A 13,558-nucleotide genomic window follows, 5' to 3' on the forward strand; every position below is an offset into this window, starting at 1 on the left:
TTATTTGTCTCTAAAATATGTCAAATAAGCTTTCAAAGACTCAGGGAGGGGCAGCTTCATGATTTTTTCCCTCAGTAAATTCTGTGGTGGCTCCTCTGGCTTCATGGCTTCATTATGATCTTTCTCATCCTCCTCTTTGTTATCTTCTTCCATTTTTTCATCCTCCTCACTGTCTAAAGGCTGAGGAACGAGCTGATTACCCACAAACACACAAGTGTTGATTCTCTGTTTAACTCGCTTTCTTTTCCTCTTAGGTGGAGCCCTTTGAGGAATCCCCTTGGCCTGTATCTCATCATTTATGAAATTTCTAAGTGTGCGCAGAATGTAAAGACGAGCCAAGTCCTCTAGATTCCTGACAGCACAGGGAGGGAGTCCCACAGAGTCTGGTTCGCCATTATCATTCTTACTGGGTTGTACAAGTGCAGCAAATGAAACAGCAAGAATATTTTTACTTTCCCAAGTATTTTGTCCAGTTCGCATAATCTGTGTTAACTGATCCTCTATAGGCATAACTAGTATGCCTCCAACTTTTAGTGATATTTTCATGTAATTTTCATGGTCTTTCTGAACTCCAGCTCCACAATAAATTCGATCATCCTAATGACTGTCAGATGCTATCTGGAGGCAATTACCAACCACAAATGCAGGTTCACAGAACTCAAATTTATCAAAGCTATCACTATTTTTGATGAAGCTCTCCAGTTTTTCCTTGGCATATTCCACCACATCTGAATGAAGCTCAATCCCATGATTTATTCCAAAAGGACCTAAAATTAAGCCCACCATTGTACTTAAATATCCAGTTCCACTTCCCAGGTTAAGAAAAGATAATCCTGGTTGAAGTTTCAATGCTTCCATAACTTCAGAATAAATGCAAGGTGCTGACAAGTGTATGTTTCCATGCTTCCAGGCTAAGTCTTTGTAAGCATCGTCTCTGTAGCCTTCCAAATAGTAATCTCCACGATCAATTGCTCTGAAGGCTATACTGAGCTTCTTTAAGGTTATCAATTAAGTCATCATTATCTTCCCCAGCACTCACAGCTCCTCCCATGATAATATTCAAATCAAATTGTAAATTTAAAAATGTAATAAGATCAGTAGAAATGGTTTCCAATAATGTAGTGTGGTTTGTTTTCTTTTTAATACTGCACTTGATTTCCAAAAATAAACTGATCCTGTGGCGTGGGAGCCAGGCACTAGGACTCTGCAAGCTCCCAGGCCGCCGGCCGCCACCACCACCACCAGCCACCGCCACCGCCTGGTGGGGGGGAGGGCCCGGACCTGCTCCAGGGCATCCAGACTGTCCAGGCCTCCAGTACCCCCAGAGAGTTGGGCATGCGGAAAACTCTCAGGTGGCTTCATTTTGACACAATCATGGATGTGAAATGCCAGATTCATGGGACCCCAATAGAACTCCAGGAACTGAATACAATGCAATCCCACAAGAGTCTTTATTGCAAGCTCGAGCCTGGACTCACACAGTTCCCGACACAACAGTCACATGGAGTGAGCCCCCGTCCTTTGTTCAGTGAGATTTTACAGCATTTGGGGGTATTCTATGCATCACAACATCACACAGCAAATCATTCCATACCATGGGAAACTCAAACAACAACTCTTAACATTGATTAGCACATTCACTAGCGGGAACAAGTTGGGTAGGGTTGATGGGTTAGTACAACAGGGGGATTCCTTTGAACTGATTGGTTTAAGCCACAATAGTGGATGTGCTAAACTACATGGTTTCCCAAAATGTTATCAACGCCCATAAACCATTGGGGGGTCACCTGGCATCCCAGGTATGTTCCCTGTCTCATGCTGATTGGTGGTTGCTAGGAGGTTGCTATGGGTCCTCATCTACCCTAACTGAGTCAGGGACACCTGGCGCCTCAGACCTCTCCTATTATTTAGAGACCAACAACTCAGCAGGGTGGGTATGTGCCTAGAGAGGCTCTTTTGGTTTCTCCAAGGATAAGGGTCACGTCGCCTTCCTTGGACAGGCTTTTGGAGGTAGAGGCTGGTTTTTCAAAAATGGAGTCACATTAGATCCTCACACGCATGGAATATAATTTGATCCACTTCCGTCCCCAGTGGCTGTGATGTTCCTCCCCCACTTTTCCCTCCTCTATCCACTAGTATTTATGCACTTATGCTTTATGGAGATGCATTGAGCTGGAGCCCACTGTGCTGTATTTATAATGCACACTGCATGATTTTGTCCACTCTACTCTCCATTTTCTCATCTCCGGTCCCTCCTGCCCCCTCATCTTTTTCTTCTTCTCCACTGATATTCCCTCTATCTTTATGATACCAGAGCACCTGCCACACATATACTTCTCAACTCTACTTTGATCTTGGTTCTCCATATGAGCCAAAACTTTTCACCCTTCACTTTCTCAGTTGTCTGATTTCACTCAGCATGACATTCTCCAGTTCCATCTAATTCCTGGAAATGCCATAATTTCATCTTTTGTTATGACTTAGTAATACTCCTCTGTGTGTATACACCACATTTCCTTAACCTGTTTACCTGTTGATGGGTACCTGAGCTAGTTCCAAAACTGGGTTCTTGTGAGTTCTGCTGGTGTGTACGTTGATGTGGCTGCATCACTACAGTATTCTGACTTTAGAGATGGATAAATGCCAAGGAGTGGGATTGCTGGGTCACATGGGGGTTCCATTCCTAGTCTTTGGGGAAATCTCCATAGTTCTTTCCTGAGTGGTTGTACTAAGTTGCAGTTCCACTCACAAAGTGTGAGTGTGTCCTTTCCCCACATCCTCCCCAGCATTTATTATTTGTGTTCTTGATGATTGTCTTTCTGAGCAGAGTGAGATGAAATCTCAATGTCATTTTGGTTTCCATTTCTGAGATTGCTAGGGATGCTGAACATTTTTTTATATATGTGTTGTCCATTTATATTTGCTCTTCTCAGAAGTGACATTTCAGTTCTTTTGGTAAAATGGTCACTCTATTAAAGTGAGTCCCTGTGTCAGGACTGTAGTGACACTAACATATATTTTCTCTGAAATGTCCAAAATGTGTCACCAGGTGTGACCCAGTCATGCTCTCTGCTGGATCGCACAGTGTCACCAAGCCCATTCTCAGTTCTGAACTTCAGTCCATTGTTGAGAGCCACAGCCAAAGGGGCCCCAGAAAACTTCCAGCTGCCACAAACTCCCAGCTGCCGGCTGATGATTGGCTCACAGTGGCCCCAGCAACATCTAGCTGATTGGCTCCTCTGTGGTGATGTTCATTGGGCTGTTTCCCTGCCCTTCAGACTGCCAGCTGATGATTGGCTCACAGCGGCCCCAGCAACATCTAGCTGATTGGCTCCTCTGCGGTCATGTTCATTGGGCTGTTTCCCTGCCCTTCAGACTACGGAACTGCTCATTGGGGGACTTCTTTGGCTACGCCCACGCGACCTAGCCAATCGGCCTCAAGAGCAGGAGGATTGTGGGAGGTGGTTGTTGGTGTGTGGGAGAGGCTTGTGGAAGCCGGTGGTGGCAGTTGGGCTCTGAGGGTTTTTCCTGAGGAGCTGTTTTGTTTGGCGTTTGTAGTTTTAAAAATAAAGTTTGTTTCTTTTGACAAGTGGCTCCTGAATTGTGCCCAGCCAGACTGCGGCATTTGGTGGCTCGCACGGGGAGCGACTGAGGGTAAGTAAACTGCTCGCCCCTGAGGGCAGGGCGAGAGGATGGGTAGCCATTCTAAGTTTACTCTTTTGTTTTGCTTCATTTTTGTTTTAAGTTGCCTATCCCTGGAGATGAGTGAGACGGAAGAAAAACCGCTCACATTTGAGGAAAAACTATTTGCGTTTGAGGAACAGATAGGGAGAAAGGTCGGATGGACATTTCAGTCCCTGGAGATGAGTGAGACGGAAGAAAAACCGCTCACAACTGAGGAAAAACTATTTGCGTCTGAGGAACAGATAGGGAGAAAGGACGGATGCACATGTCAGGAGGATAGAAAGGCTATAATGAAATTTTGTTGTTCCATTTTTATTGGATTCTGTCTAGGTTTGGTTTGGTGTTATCTTGCTGGGTTGTATTATAGTAGAAATACGGGATCAGCAATTAGTAAAAAACAAACCAAAAGAGTGTTAAGTAAATTGTTAGACGAAGGAGGCATCCCAGTAAAATCAAGAGCAGTCAGGGCATACGTTGATACAATACAAAAATACAGCCCATGGCTTTTTAAGGAGGAGTTGTTAGATATATCACAATGGAACCATCATGGTGAAGATTTAAAAAGAATAGAAAACAACAACCCAGGGACTCTGCCAGTTGGCACATTGACATTGTGGGCGAACGTATCTGGTTTGCTTAGTCCAAAGCCTTCAGATCAGACAAAGGTAGAGGAAGGAGAAGACATATTGATTCAAGTAAAAGAGGTCTCTCAGGTTAGTCAGAATGAGGAAAAGATTCAAGTACAAGAGAAGGTCTTTCAAGCTAGTGAGACAGAGGAAGGAAGTTTAGAGCAGAAAAAGCCATCAGGGGAAAAGTTACAACAGGAGACTGCTAATAACACCTTTCTATCAGAGAGCGAAAGTCTCCAACCAACAGCACCACCTCTACAGGAGACTGCTACTAACAGCATTCTATCACCAGAGGGCATAAGGGTCCAATCAACAGCACCACCTCCATATGCTAAGAGACTCCCAACCCCCGCAGTTGATAGTTGGGATCCTGAGACAGGATCTCAAGTATGCCCTGTATTTGAGGTAGGAGGGCAGCGAATTCACCAGGGTTTATTTTACAAAACAGTGAAGGAGCTAAAAGAGGCTGTAACAACCTATGGTCCTCAAGCACCCTTCACTGTAAGCTTGATCGAATCCATTACCAACTTAAACATGACGCCAGCAGATTGGGCTAATATGTGTAAAGCTGTGCTAACTGGAGGACAATACCTGTTATGGAAGGTTGCTAATGAGGAATTTTGCAAGGAGACAGCTATGGGAAATGCAGCAGCTGGTTATCCTCAGAGAAATCTAGATATGTTGTTAGGAAAGGGACCTTATGAGGATCGGCAGCAACAACTTGCATATGATCCTGGTGTATACGCACAAATTGCTATAGATGCACTTAAGGCATGGAAGACTTTACAAGGACATGGAGGTTTACAAGGTCAATTATCTAAGATAATACAAGGAGCTAATGAACCTTATGCTGAATTTGTAGATAGGCTTATTCAAACAGCTACCAGAGTTTTTGGGAATACAGAACAAGCAATGCCATTAATAAAACAACTGGCTTATGACCAAGCGAATCGTTGGTGCAGAGATATCATTAGACCATGGAAACAGGAAGATTTAAACAAATATATTAAATTGTGTAGAGACATTAATGAACAAGAGCAAGTCATGGCAGCTGCAGTAAAACAGGCTTTAGATGCCAGAGACATTAATGAACAAGGGCAAATTGTGGCAGCTGCAGTAAAACAGGCTTTAGATGCCAGAGACATTAATGAACAAGGGCAAATTGTGGCAGCTGCAGTAAAACAGGCTTTAGATGCCGGGCTAAGAACATGCTACAATTGTCAACAAGCAGGACATTTTAAAAGGAATTGCCCCATAGGAGGAGGGTTTAACAATACTAGGTATCAAAGGAATAGAATACCGGGTATTTGCCCACGATGCCGTAGAGGGAGACATTGGGCTAATGAATGCCGTTCTCAAACCACCATAGAGGGTACTCCATTATCAAAAAACGAACAAGGACAAGGTTTTTATCCACAATATCGTGGACAAAGGCATCGGGCTCCGTTGCCAAAAAACGGACAGGGGGCCCCAATGCTCCGGGGCCCCAAACCACAAATATACGGAGCTCTGGAGGAACCCAGCAACCCCAGCAACCCCATCAGGGTAGTGCCCAGGGCATCAGATCCCTCATCAGACAAACCAGAGGGAGCGCAGGGTTGGACATCTGCGCCTCTGCCAGAGCAGTACTAACTCCAGAGATGGGAGTTCAAATCATTCCCACAGGGGTGAAAGGACCTCTTCCCAAAGGAACAGTAGGCTTATTATTGGGACGCAGCTCTTCTACTCTAAAAGGACTTTTGATAAGTCCTGGGGTAATTGATCCCGATTATGAAGGTGAAATAAAAATTATAGCCAGTTCTCCAAAGGGTATATCAGTAATTTCACCAGGAGATAGAATAGCACAATTACTAATAATACCAAGCCTACATGATAAATTTTCCAGTCATGCTGTAGAAAGAGGTTCCAAGGGATTAGGCTCCACAGGTGTAGATTGGGCTATGCTTTCTTTAAATTTAGATTCTCGCCCCATGCTAAAACTAAATATTCAAGGACATGAATTTAATGGGCTACTAGATACAGGTGCAGACCTTAGCATTATCTCTCGTCAAGAATGGCCAAAACATTGGCCATTACAACAAGCCACTCAAACGCTTCGAGGCCTAGGAGTGGCGAATAATCCCGATAAAAGTGCAATGGTATTAGATTGGAAGGATCCTGAAGGATGTGAAGGAACTATACAGCCATATGTATTGGATCATCTTCCTGTAAATTTATGGGGACGAGATGTCTTAGATCAATTAGGTTTGACATTAACAAATAATATCAATCAAAATGCGCCCACTATTATGGCTAGACAAGGTTTTAGGAAAGGAAAAAGATTAGAAAAACAAGAACAAGGTATAGCAGCACCAATACAAATAAATCAAGGAACAGACAGACATGGGTTGGATTTTCACAAAGGGCCACTGAGACAATAAAAATTACCTGGAAATCAGAAAGACCAGTATGGGTCCCTCAGTGGCCCTTGACTAAAGAAAAGATACAAGTAGCCCATGATCTGGTCAAACAACAATTAGTGGAAGGACATATACAACCTTCTGTATCTCCCCATAATACTCCCATTTTTGTCATCAAAAAGAAATCTGGTAAATGGAGATTATTGCAAGATTTAAGAGCCATTAATAATGAAATGGTCATTATGGGACCTGCTCAATCGGGGATTCCTCAGTTGTCTGCTTTGCCAAAAACTTGGTATGTTTTAGTTATAGATATTAAAGATTGTTTTTTTTCAATTCCAATTCATCCTGAGGATAGTCCACGTTTTGCATTTACTATCCCTGCACTGAATCATGAAGGTCCTGATCAGAGATATGAATGGAAAGTACTCCCTCAAGGGATGGCTAACAGCCCAACTATGTGTCAAATTTATGTTAACAAAGTAATCCAGCCACTTAGAAATCAAAATCCTGAGCTACAAATATTTCACTATATGGATGACATATTATTAGCACACAAAGCTAAAAACACATTGCTAGAATGTTATGCCACACTTACAAACTTATTAAAAAATTATAATCTAGAGATAGCAATAGATAAAGTACAATTAAATTTTCCAATTAATTATTTGGGAGTTCTATTATCCTCAACCATGGTCCGTCCACCAAAAATTCAAATACGAGTAGATCAACTCAAATCACTTAATGACTTTCAAAAGTTATTAGGAGACATAAATTGGATAAGGCCTTATCTAGGTATTCCAACAGGAGAATTGGGACCTTTATTTGATATCCTAAAAGGTCCATCAGATCCAAATTCACCCCGAATGTTAACGCCTGAAGCAAGAAAGGGATTAAAAATCATTGAAACATATATGGAAAATATGCATTTGGATAGAATTGATATAAGTTTGCCTTTATTATTTATTGTACTATCAACAAAAAATATTCCTACAGGAGTATTTTGGCAAGAAGGTCCATTATTATGGATACATTTATCTTATTCTCCTAACAATATTCTTACTAGGTATCCTGAGGCTGTAGGACAATTAATACTCAAAGGAATAAAAACAGCAAAGGCAGTGTTTGGAATTTCTCCTAATAAAATTATTACTCCATATACTATGAATCAAATTGATGAATTAGCTAATGAGTTAAATACTTGGGCAATAATCATGTGCAAATCTAATGTTTCATTTGATAACCACTTACCATCTAATCCTTTATTGTCTTTTTGGTCATTGCATCCTGTAATTTTTCCAAAAATGACAAGAAAAACACCTATCATGAATGCTCCAAATATATTCACTGATGGGTCAAATAATGGTACAGCAGCAATAGTTACCCCTGATCGAACTTTTACATTTTTAGTACCCAAACAATCAGCTCAAAAGGTAGAGCTTAATGCAGTATTACAAACTTTTGTGATGTTTAAAGATTCTATATTTAATTTATTTTCTGATAGTCAGTATATAGTTAATGCTATAGTATCCCTTGAAGATGCTGGTAGGATTTCCCCTTCTTCTACTGTTTTCTCTTTGTTTTCCACTATACAAAGTTTAATCTGGGACAGAAAAGATCCATTCTTTATAGGACATATCAGGGCACATACAGGATTGCCTGGAGCCCTTAGTTTGGGCAATGATTTAGCAGATAAAACTACACATGACGTACATATTTTCTCTATACTAGAAGAAGCTATAAATTTTCATAAAAGGTTCCATGTCAATGCTAATACTTTACAAAAGCGTTTTAAAATAACTAAGGAACAAGCTAGACAAATAATAAAACAATGTCAAAATTGTGTGACCTTTTTACCACAAGTTAATCTTGGAGTCAATCCTAGAGGATTGATACCTAACCATATTTGGCAGATGGACGTCACACACTTGCCAGAATTTGGAAAATTAAAATATTTGCATGTTACAGTTGATACTTCTTCTGGATTTTTGATGGGCTCCCTTCATGCCGGAGAAAAAACTAAAGATGTTATAGCTCATTGCTTACAAAATTTTGCCACTGTGGGCATTCCAAAACAGTTAAAAACAGATAATGCCCCTGGTTATACATCTACTTCTTTTAAACAATTTTGCTCATCATTTGGCATTACTCATATAACAGGAATCCCATACAATCCACAGGGACAAGGCATAGTTGAAAGAGCTCATCAAACTATTAAAATGTACTTATTAAAGCAAAAAGACGGAATTGGGAAGGGGTATATATTCCCCAAAGATAAACTTAAAATAACCCTTTTTACTCTAAACTTTTTAAATTTGGATTCATCAGGACTTAGTGCTGCAGAAAGGCATATGTGTCCAAAAAATGTACATAAGCCCAAGGTACTTTGGAAAGATATTCTAACAGGACAATGGAAAGGTCCTGACCCAGTAATTGTCTGGAGTCGGGGGTCTGTTTGTGTGTTTCCACAGGAAGAACAGCAGCCGATTTGGATTCCGGAGAGATTAACTAAAGTCCTGACCCAGTGATTGTCTGGAGTCGGGGGCCTGTTTTTGTGTTTCCACAGGGAGAACAGCAGCCGATTTGGATTCCAGAGAGATTAATTAAAGCAATTTCTACAGACCAAAAAGAAGATGATTTGGCTCAAATCCATAACAGCTGATATCCAAAACTCCAATTTGGCTATCCTTACATCTGCAACAGAACCAGGATGCTTTTTTCAATATCTATTTTATTCTATTTTGTTTTTTGAGCTCATATAGACCTAGGTTAATGTTTTGCTGATCAGTTCTATATATATATATATATTTTTTTTTTTACTATAGAGTTTTTAAACATTGCAATGGAGATTTCACCTGTAAAAAGTTATAAGGCCTTTACTATTATGTTATGTGTTGTATGTATTATATTATGTGTGCACACTTGTGTTTTGTGTTATATGTTTGAATGTACATATGTCCATATATCATATATGATTGAGCGCTCATAAAAAAAAAATGGATCCAAAATTTTTTTTTTTATTCACGTGATTTAAATGGTTTAATTTAAATTGGGTAAATAACTGTTAAGAAGGTTAACAGATCTGTTTGTTTACTTTCACCTATTCTTTTTATTATATTTAATAATTCTTTTCAAAATAATGTAAATTGTTAAGAAAATTGTTTTCTTTTAGTGCCTTCTGGAATGTTACACAATGTTTTCTTTAGCTATTATTGCCAGAATTTCTATCTTCATCCCAGTGCCAGTGAAGACAATGTAAATTGTTAAGAAAATTGTTTTCTTTTAGTACCTTCTAGAATGTTATATAATTTTTTCTTTAGCCATTATTGCCAGAATTCCTATCTTCATCCCTGTGCCGGTGAAGACAAAGATAAAACTAATCTACAATCTCTGCAATAGCCATCACTGAACCGCTTACAGAACTTGCCTAAACTATGTGTCACATGTATGCATTGTGAACTCACTTGTATGCATTGTGAACTATCTGTTGGTGCAGCGACTTGTGGTAGTGTTGGAGTATTTTTGCTGATGATGTCATCGGTGGTACAATTTTTCCAACAAGAGCTGTCAATTGGCTTGGTATATCTTCCTCTCTTCTGCTTGTCATGATCGTTCAGCTATTTGGGGGCCAACAGAGGTGAGGCAAAGAACCTCACCCCCCCGCTGGTACCTCTCCACAGGTGTGGCTGTATACTGGACCGGTAGTCAATGACGGGTAAGATCCAATTACAATGGTTCCAACCTAAGACAGGAGGCTGACGCCCTGAGGTCAGCTCATCCGAAGACGGGTAAGGACCATATGTAGTATTGGACAACCTAAGGCAGGCACGGTCCCTAAGCCACATGCTTGTTGTTTAAACAGAGAGGGGGAGATGTTGAGAGCCACAGCCAAAGGGGCCCCAGAAAACTTCCAGCTGCCAGCAAACTCCCAGCTGCCGGCTGATGATTGGCTCACAGTGGCCCCAGCAACATCTAGCTGATTGGCTCCTCTGTGGTGATGTTCATTGGGCTGTTTCCCTGCCCTTCAGACTGCCAGCTGATGATTGGCTCACAGCGGCCCCAGCAACATCTAGCTGATTGGCTCCTCTGCGGTCATGTTCATTGGGCTGTTTCCCTGCCCTTCAGACTACGGAACTGCTCATTGGGGGACTTCTTTGGCTACGCCCACGCGACCTAGCCAATCGGCCTCAAGAGCAGGAGGATTGTGGGAGGTGGTTGTTGGTGTGTGGGAGAGGCTTGTGGAAGCCGGTGGTGGCAGTTGGGCTCTGAGGGTTTTTCCTGAGGAGCTGTTTTGTTTGGCGTTTGTAGTTTTAAAAATAAAGTTTGTTTCTTTTGACAAGTGGCTCCTGAATTGTGCCCAGCCAGACTGCGGCAGTCCATGCACTGTCCTAGACCAGTGCTATGACTGAGGGACAGTAGAGTCCAGCACCCACTGACCTACTGTGATCTATGCATTGCAGTACCCTGTTCCTGGTGATAACCAAGTTCCTGTTGTATAAATGGAGAATGCTGGGTGATCCCTGAGTCAGTGCTGTGCTCACCACTGTTATCCCAGTGCCCTCAAGTGCCTGCTGTGTAAGGTCTGCAGTTCTCCCTGGTGGCAAGGAGACTCTGACTGTATGGCTACAATCTGTTCTTCCTGTCTAGTCCCTCTGCTGGGGCTCTCCAAACATGTCACCCAGGAGTTTCCTCAGGAACATGATGAAGTAGATGCCTGTACTTCATCTTAATAGAAAATTCACACAGAGTGGGCCAAGGACCTACAGTAAGACCAGAAACTTTATAACTGCTGTGAAAATCAGAGGGTCAAGTCTCCAACATAGAGTCACAGGCTTCCTCCATAAGACTCCTAAAATTTAGGAAATAAAACAAGAAATTAGCAAATGGAAAGACATTAAATTTAAAGGGTTCTGCACAGCAACAGAGGCAAGTATCTGAAGAAAGATGCTAAATTATGGGAGAGAATCTTCAACAGCTACCCTTCTGACAGAACATAGAAATAGCTTAAAGAAAGTTATCACCAAAAAAACAAATACACCAGACAATAAGTGGGCAAATGAACTAAATAGACATCTTCCAAAAGAAGAAATACAGATGGTCAACAAATGTATCAAAAAATGTTCAATATCCTTAGCAATCAGGAAAATGTAAATCAAAACTGCAAATAGATATTATCTCACTCTAATTAGAAAGTCAAGAGTGAAGTGTAATAATAAATTTGGTGAGGGCACGGGAGAAAGGAGCACCTTTGCACTGTTGATGGAATTATAACTCAGCACAAGGACTATGGAGCTAGGAATGGAGATTCTTCAGCATTAAGAATAAAGCCATCATGTGCCCCAGCTCTGTCACAGCTTGGTATTTACTCAAAAGAATTCCAGTCAGCATAGTAAACACCAGTACATGCACCCCCTGGTTATGCCAGTGACACTCACAATAACCAAGTTAAGGGAAACAACCTGTCAAATGATGAGTGGATACAAAATGTGGTATATATACACCAGGAAGCTTTATTCAGACATAAAGAATTACAAAATAATGTCATTTTCCAGGCAAATGAATTCAATGGAGAACATCTTGTTGTGTGAAATAAATAAGACTCAGAAGGTCAATGGTTGTGCTTTTTATCTCATATGCAGAAGCTGGAAAGAAAAAAGGAAATAGATGAGACAGTGGAGTCTTTGAAATAAACCAGAAGAGGGAAGAAGGAGGGAAGGGGAAGGGGGAGGGGGTGTCCAGCAGTGAAACAGACCTGATTATGATGTGTGCATGTGTGTGCCACCACGAACCCAGCTATTCCTTTGTACTTCATGCACCAATAACATAGTAATGTAAAAAGGAAACAGAATCTTACTGAAGGTCATCACCCCACCAAGTGGCAGAGCTGCACTTGGTTCCCGTCTTCCATAGGAAACAATGAATCACAACTCAGTGAAAACTGCCATTCATTCTCCCAGAGATGGAGGGAGCAGTGGGTCAGTTTTTATCTTCTACAAAAGTGAAGATGTTTTTCGCAGTTAACATTTAGAACATGGTGCAGTGCAGCTGACAATCCAGTGCAGATATGTGAACATAATCACCAGGTAGACCAAAGTGCCAATCCTGGAGATCCTTCTGTGCTAGTGGGCACCTTAGATAATTGCTCCCTTTTTATCTGACAGTGGTTGTTTGATGCCTGTGTTTCATAGATGAACAGCATAGAATGACAGTAGGTATTCAACATTGATGGGTGTGTGTTGATTTTTGTTGTGATGTTCATGGGGACTACCTCAGGGCATCATGTGAGGTAGGCACGGTGCTCTACCCCTGCATGACATCCAAAGCACAGAGTATTCCATATTTTGAGATAATGTCTTACAAACTTCCCAGAGTGACCTCTAAAATACAATCCACCTGCCTCAGTCATATAGTAGCTAGGGCCCAGGCCTGAACCCCATCATCTGGTTGAGTAATTATTGACATTGAGGGTCGAACAACTGAACATTTAACACACAGGAATTCCTGAAACTCCGTGTATTTGAACTTTTGAGTGGGCCTTCCTCTCAAATTTCCTCCAAAGCTGAGGAGAAGCCACCCTCATGCAGCCCAGGTGGCCGTCCTGCCATTCCTCAAACAGCCTGAAATTGTCTCCATTTCAGGTCACTTACATGTTGGCTCTGTCTGCCACAACTGTTCCTGAAAGATGGCAGATCCCTCTCTCTCTCTCCCCATTCCTCATGTCTTAGGAAAGCCCTGTCACCAGCTCTGAATGGCCCTTCATATCACTATCTAAAATGGCGACTCTGACGTCTCCATGTCTCCCCTCACAGAAATGTATTAATCCACACTGAGGGTCTCTGCCTGACT

General features: G+C 41.6%; 1 pseudogene; it reads right to left on the reverse strand.

Moving 5' to 3' along the window:
* Positions 1-963, reverse strand: LOC144250420 (protein-L-isoaspartate O-methyltransferase domain-containing protein 1 pseudogene; annotated as a pseudogene).
* Between the last annotated feature and the right edge of the window lie 12,595 nt (positions 964-13,558).

This window comes from Urocitellus parryii, chromosome 15 (assembly GCF_045843805.1).
Source record: "Urocitellus parryii isolate mUroPar1 chromosome 15, mUroPar1.hap1, whole genome shotgun sequence".
NCBI classification, from domain to species: domain Eukaryota; kingdom Metazoa; phylum Chordata; class Mammalia; order Rodentia; family Sciuridae; genus Urocitellus; species Urocitellus parryii.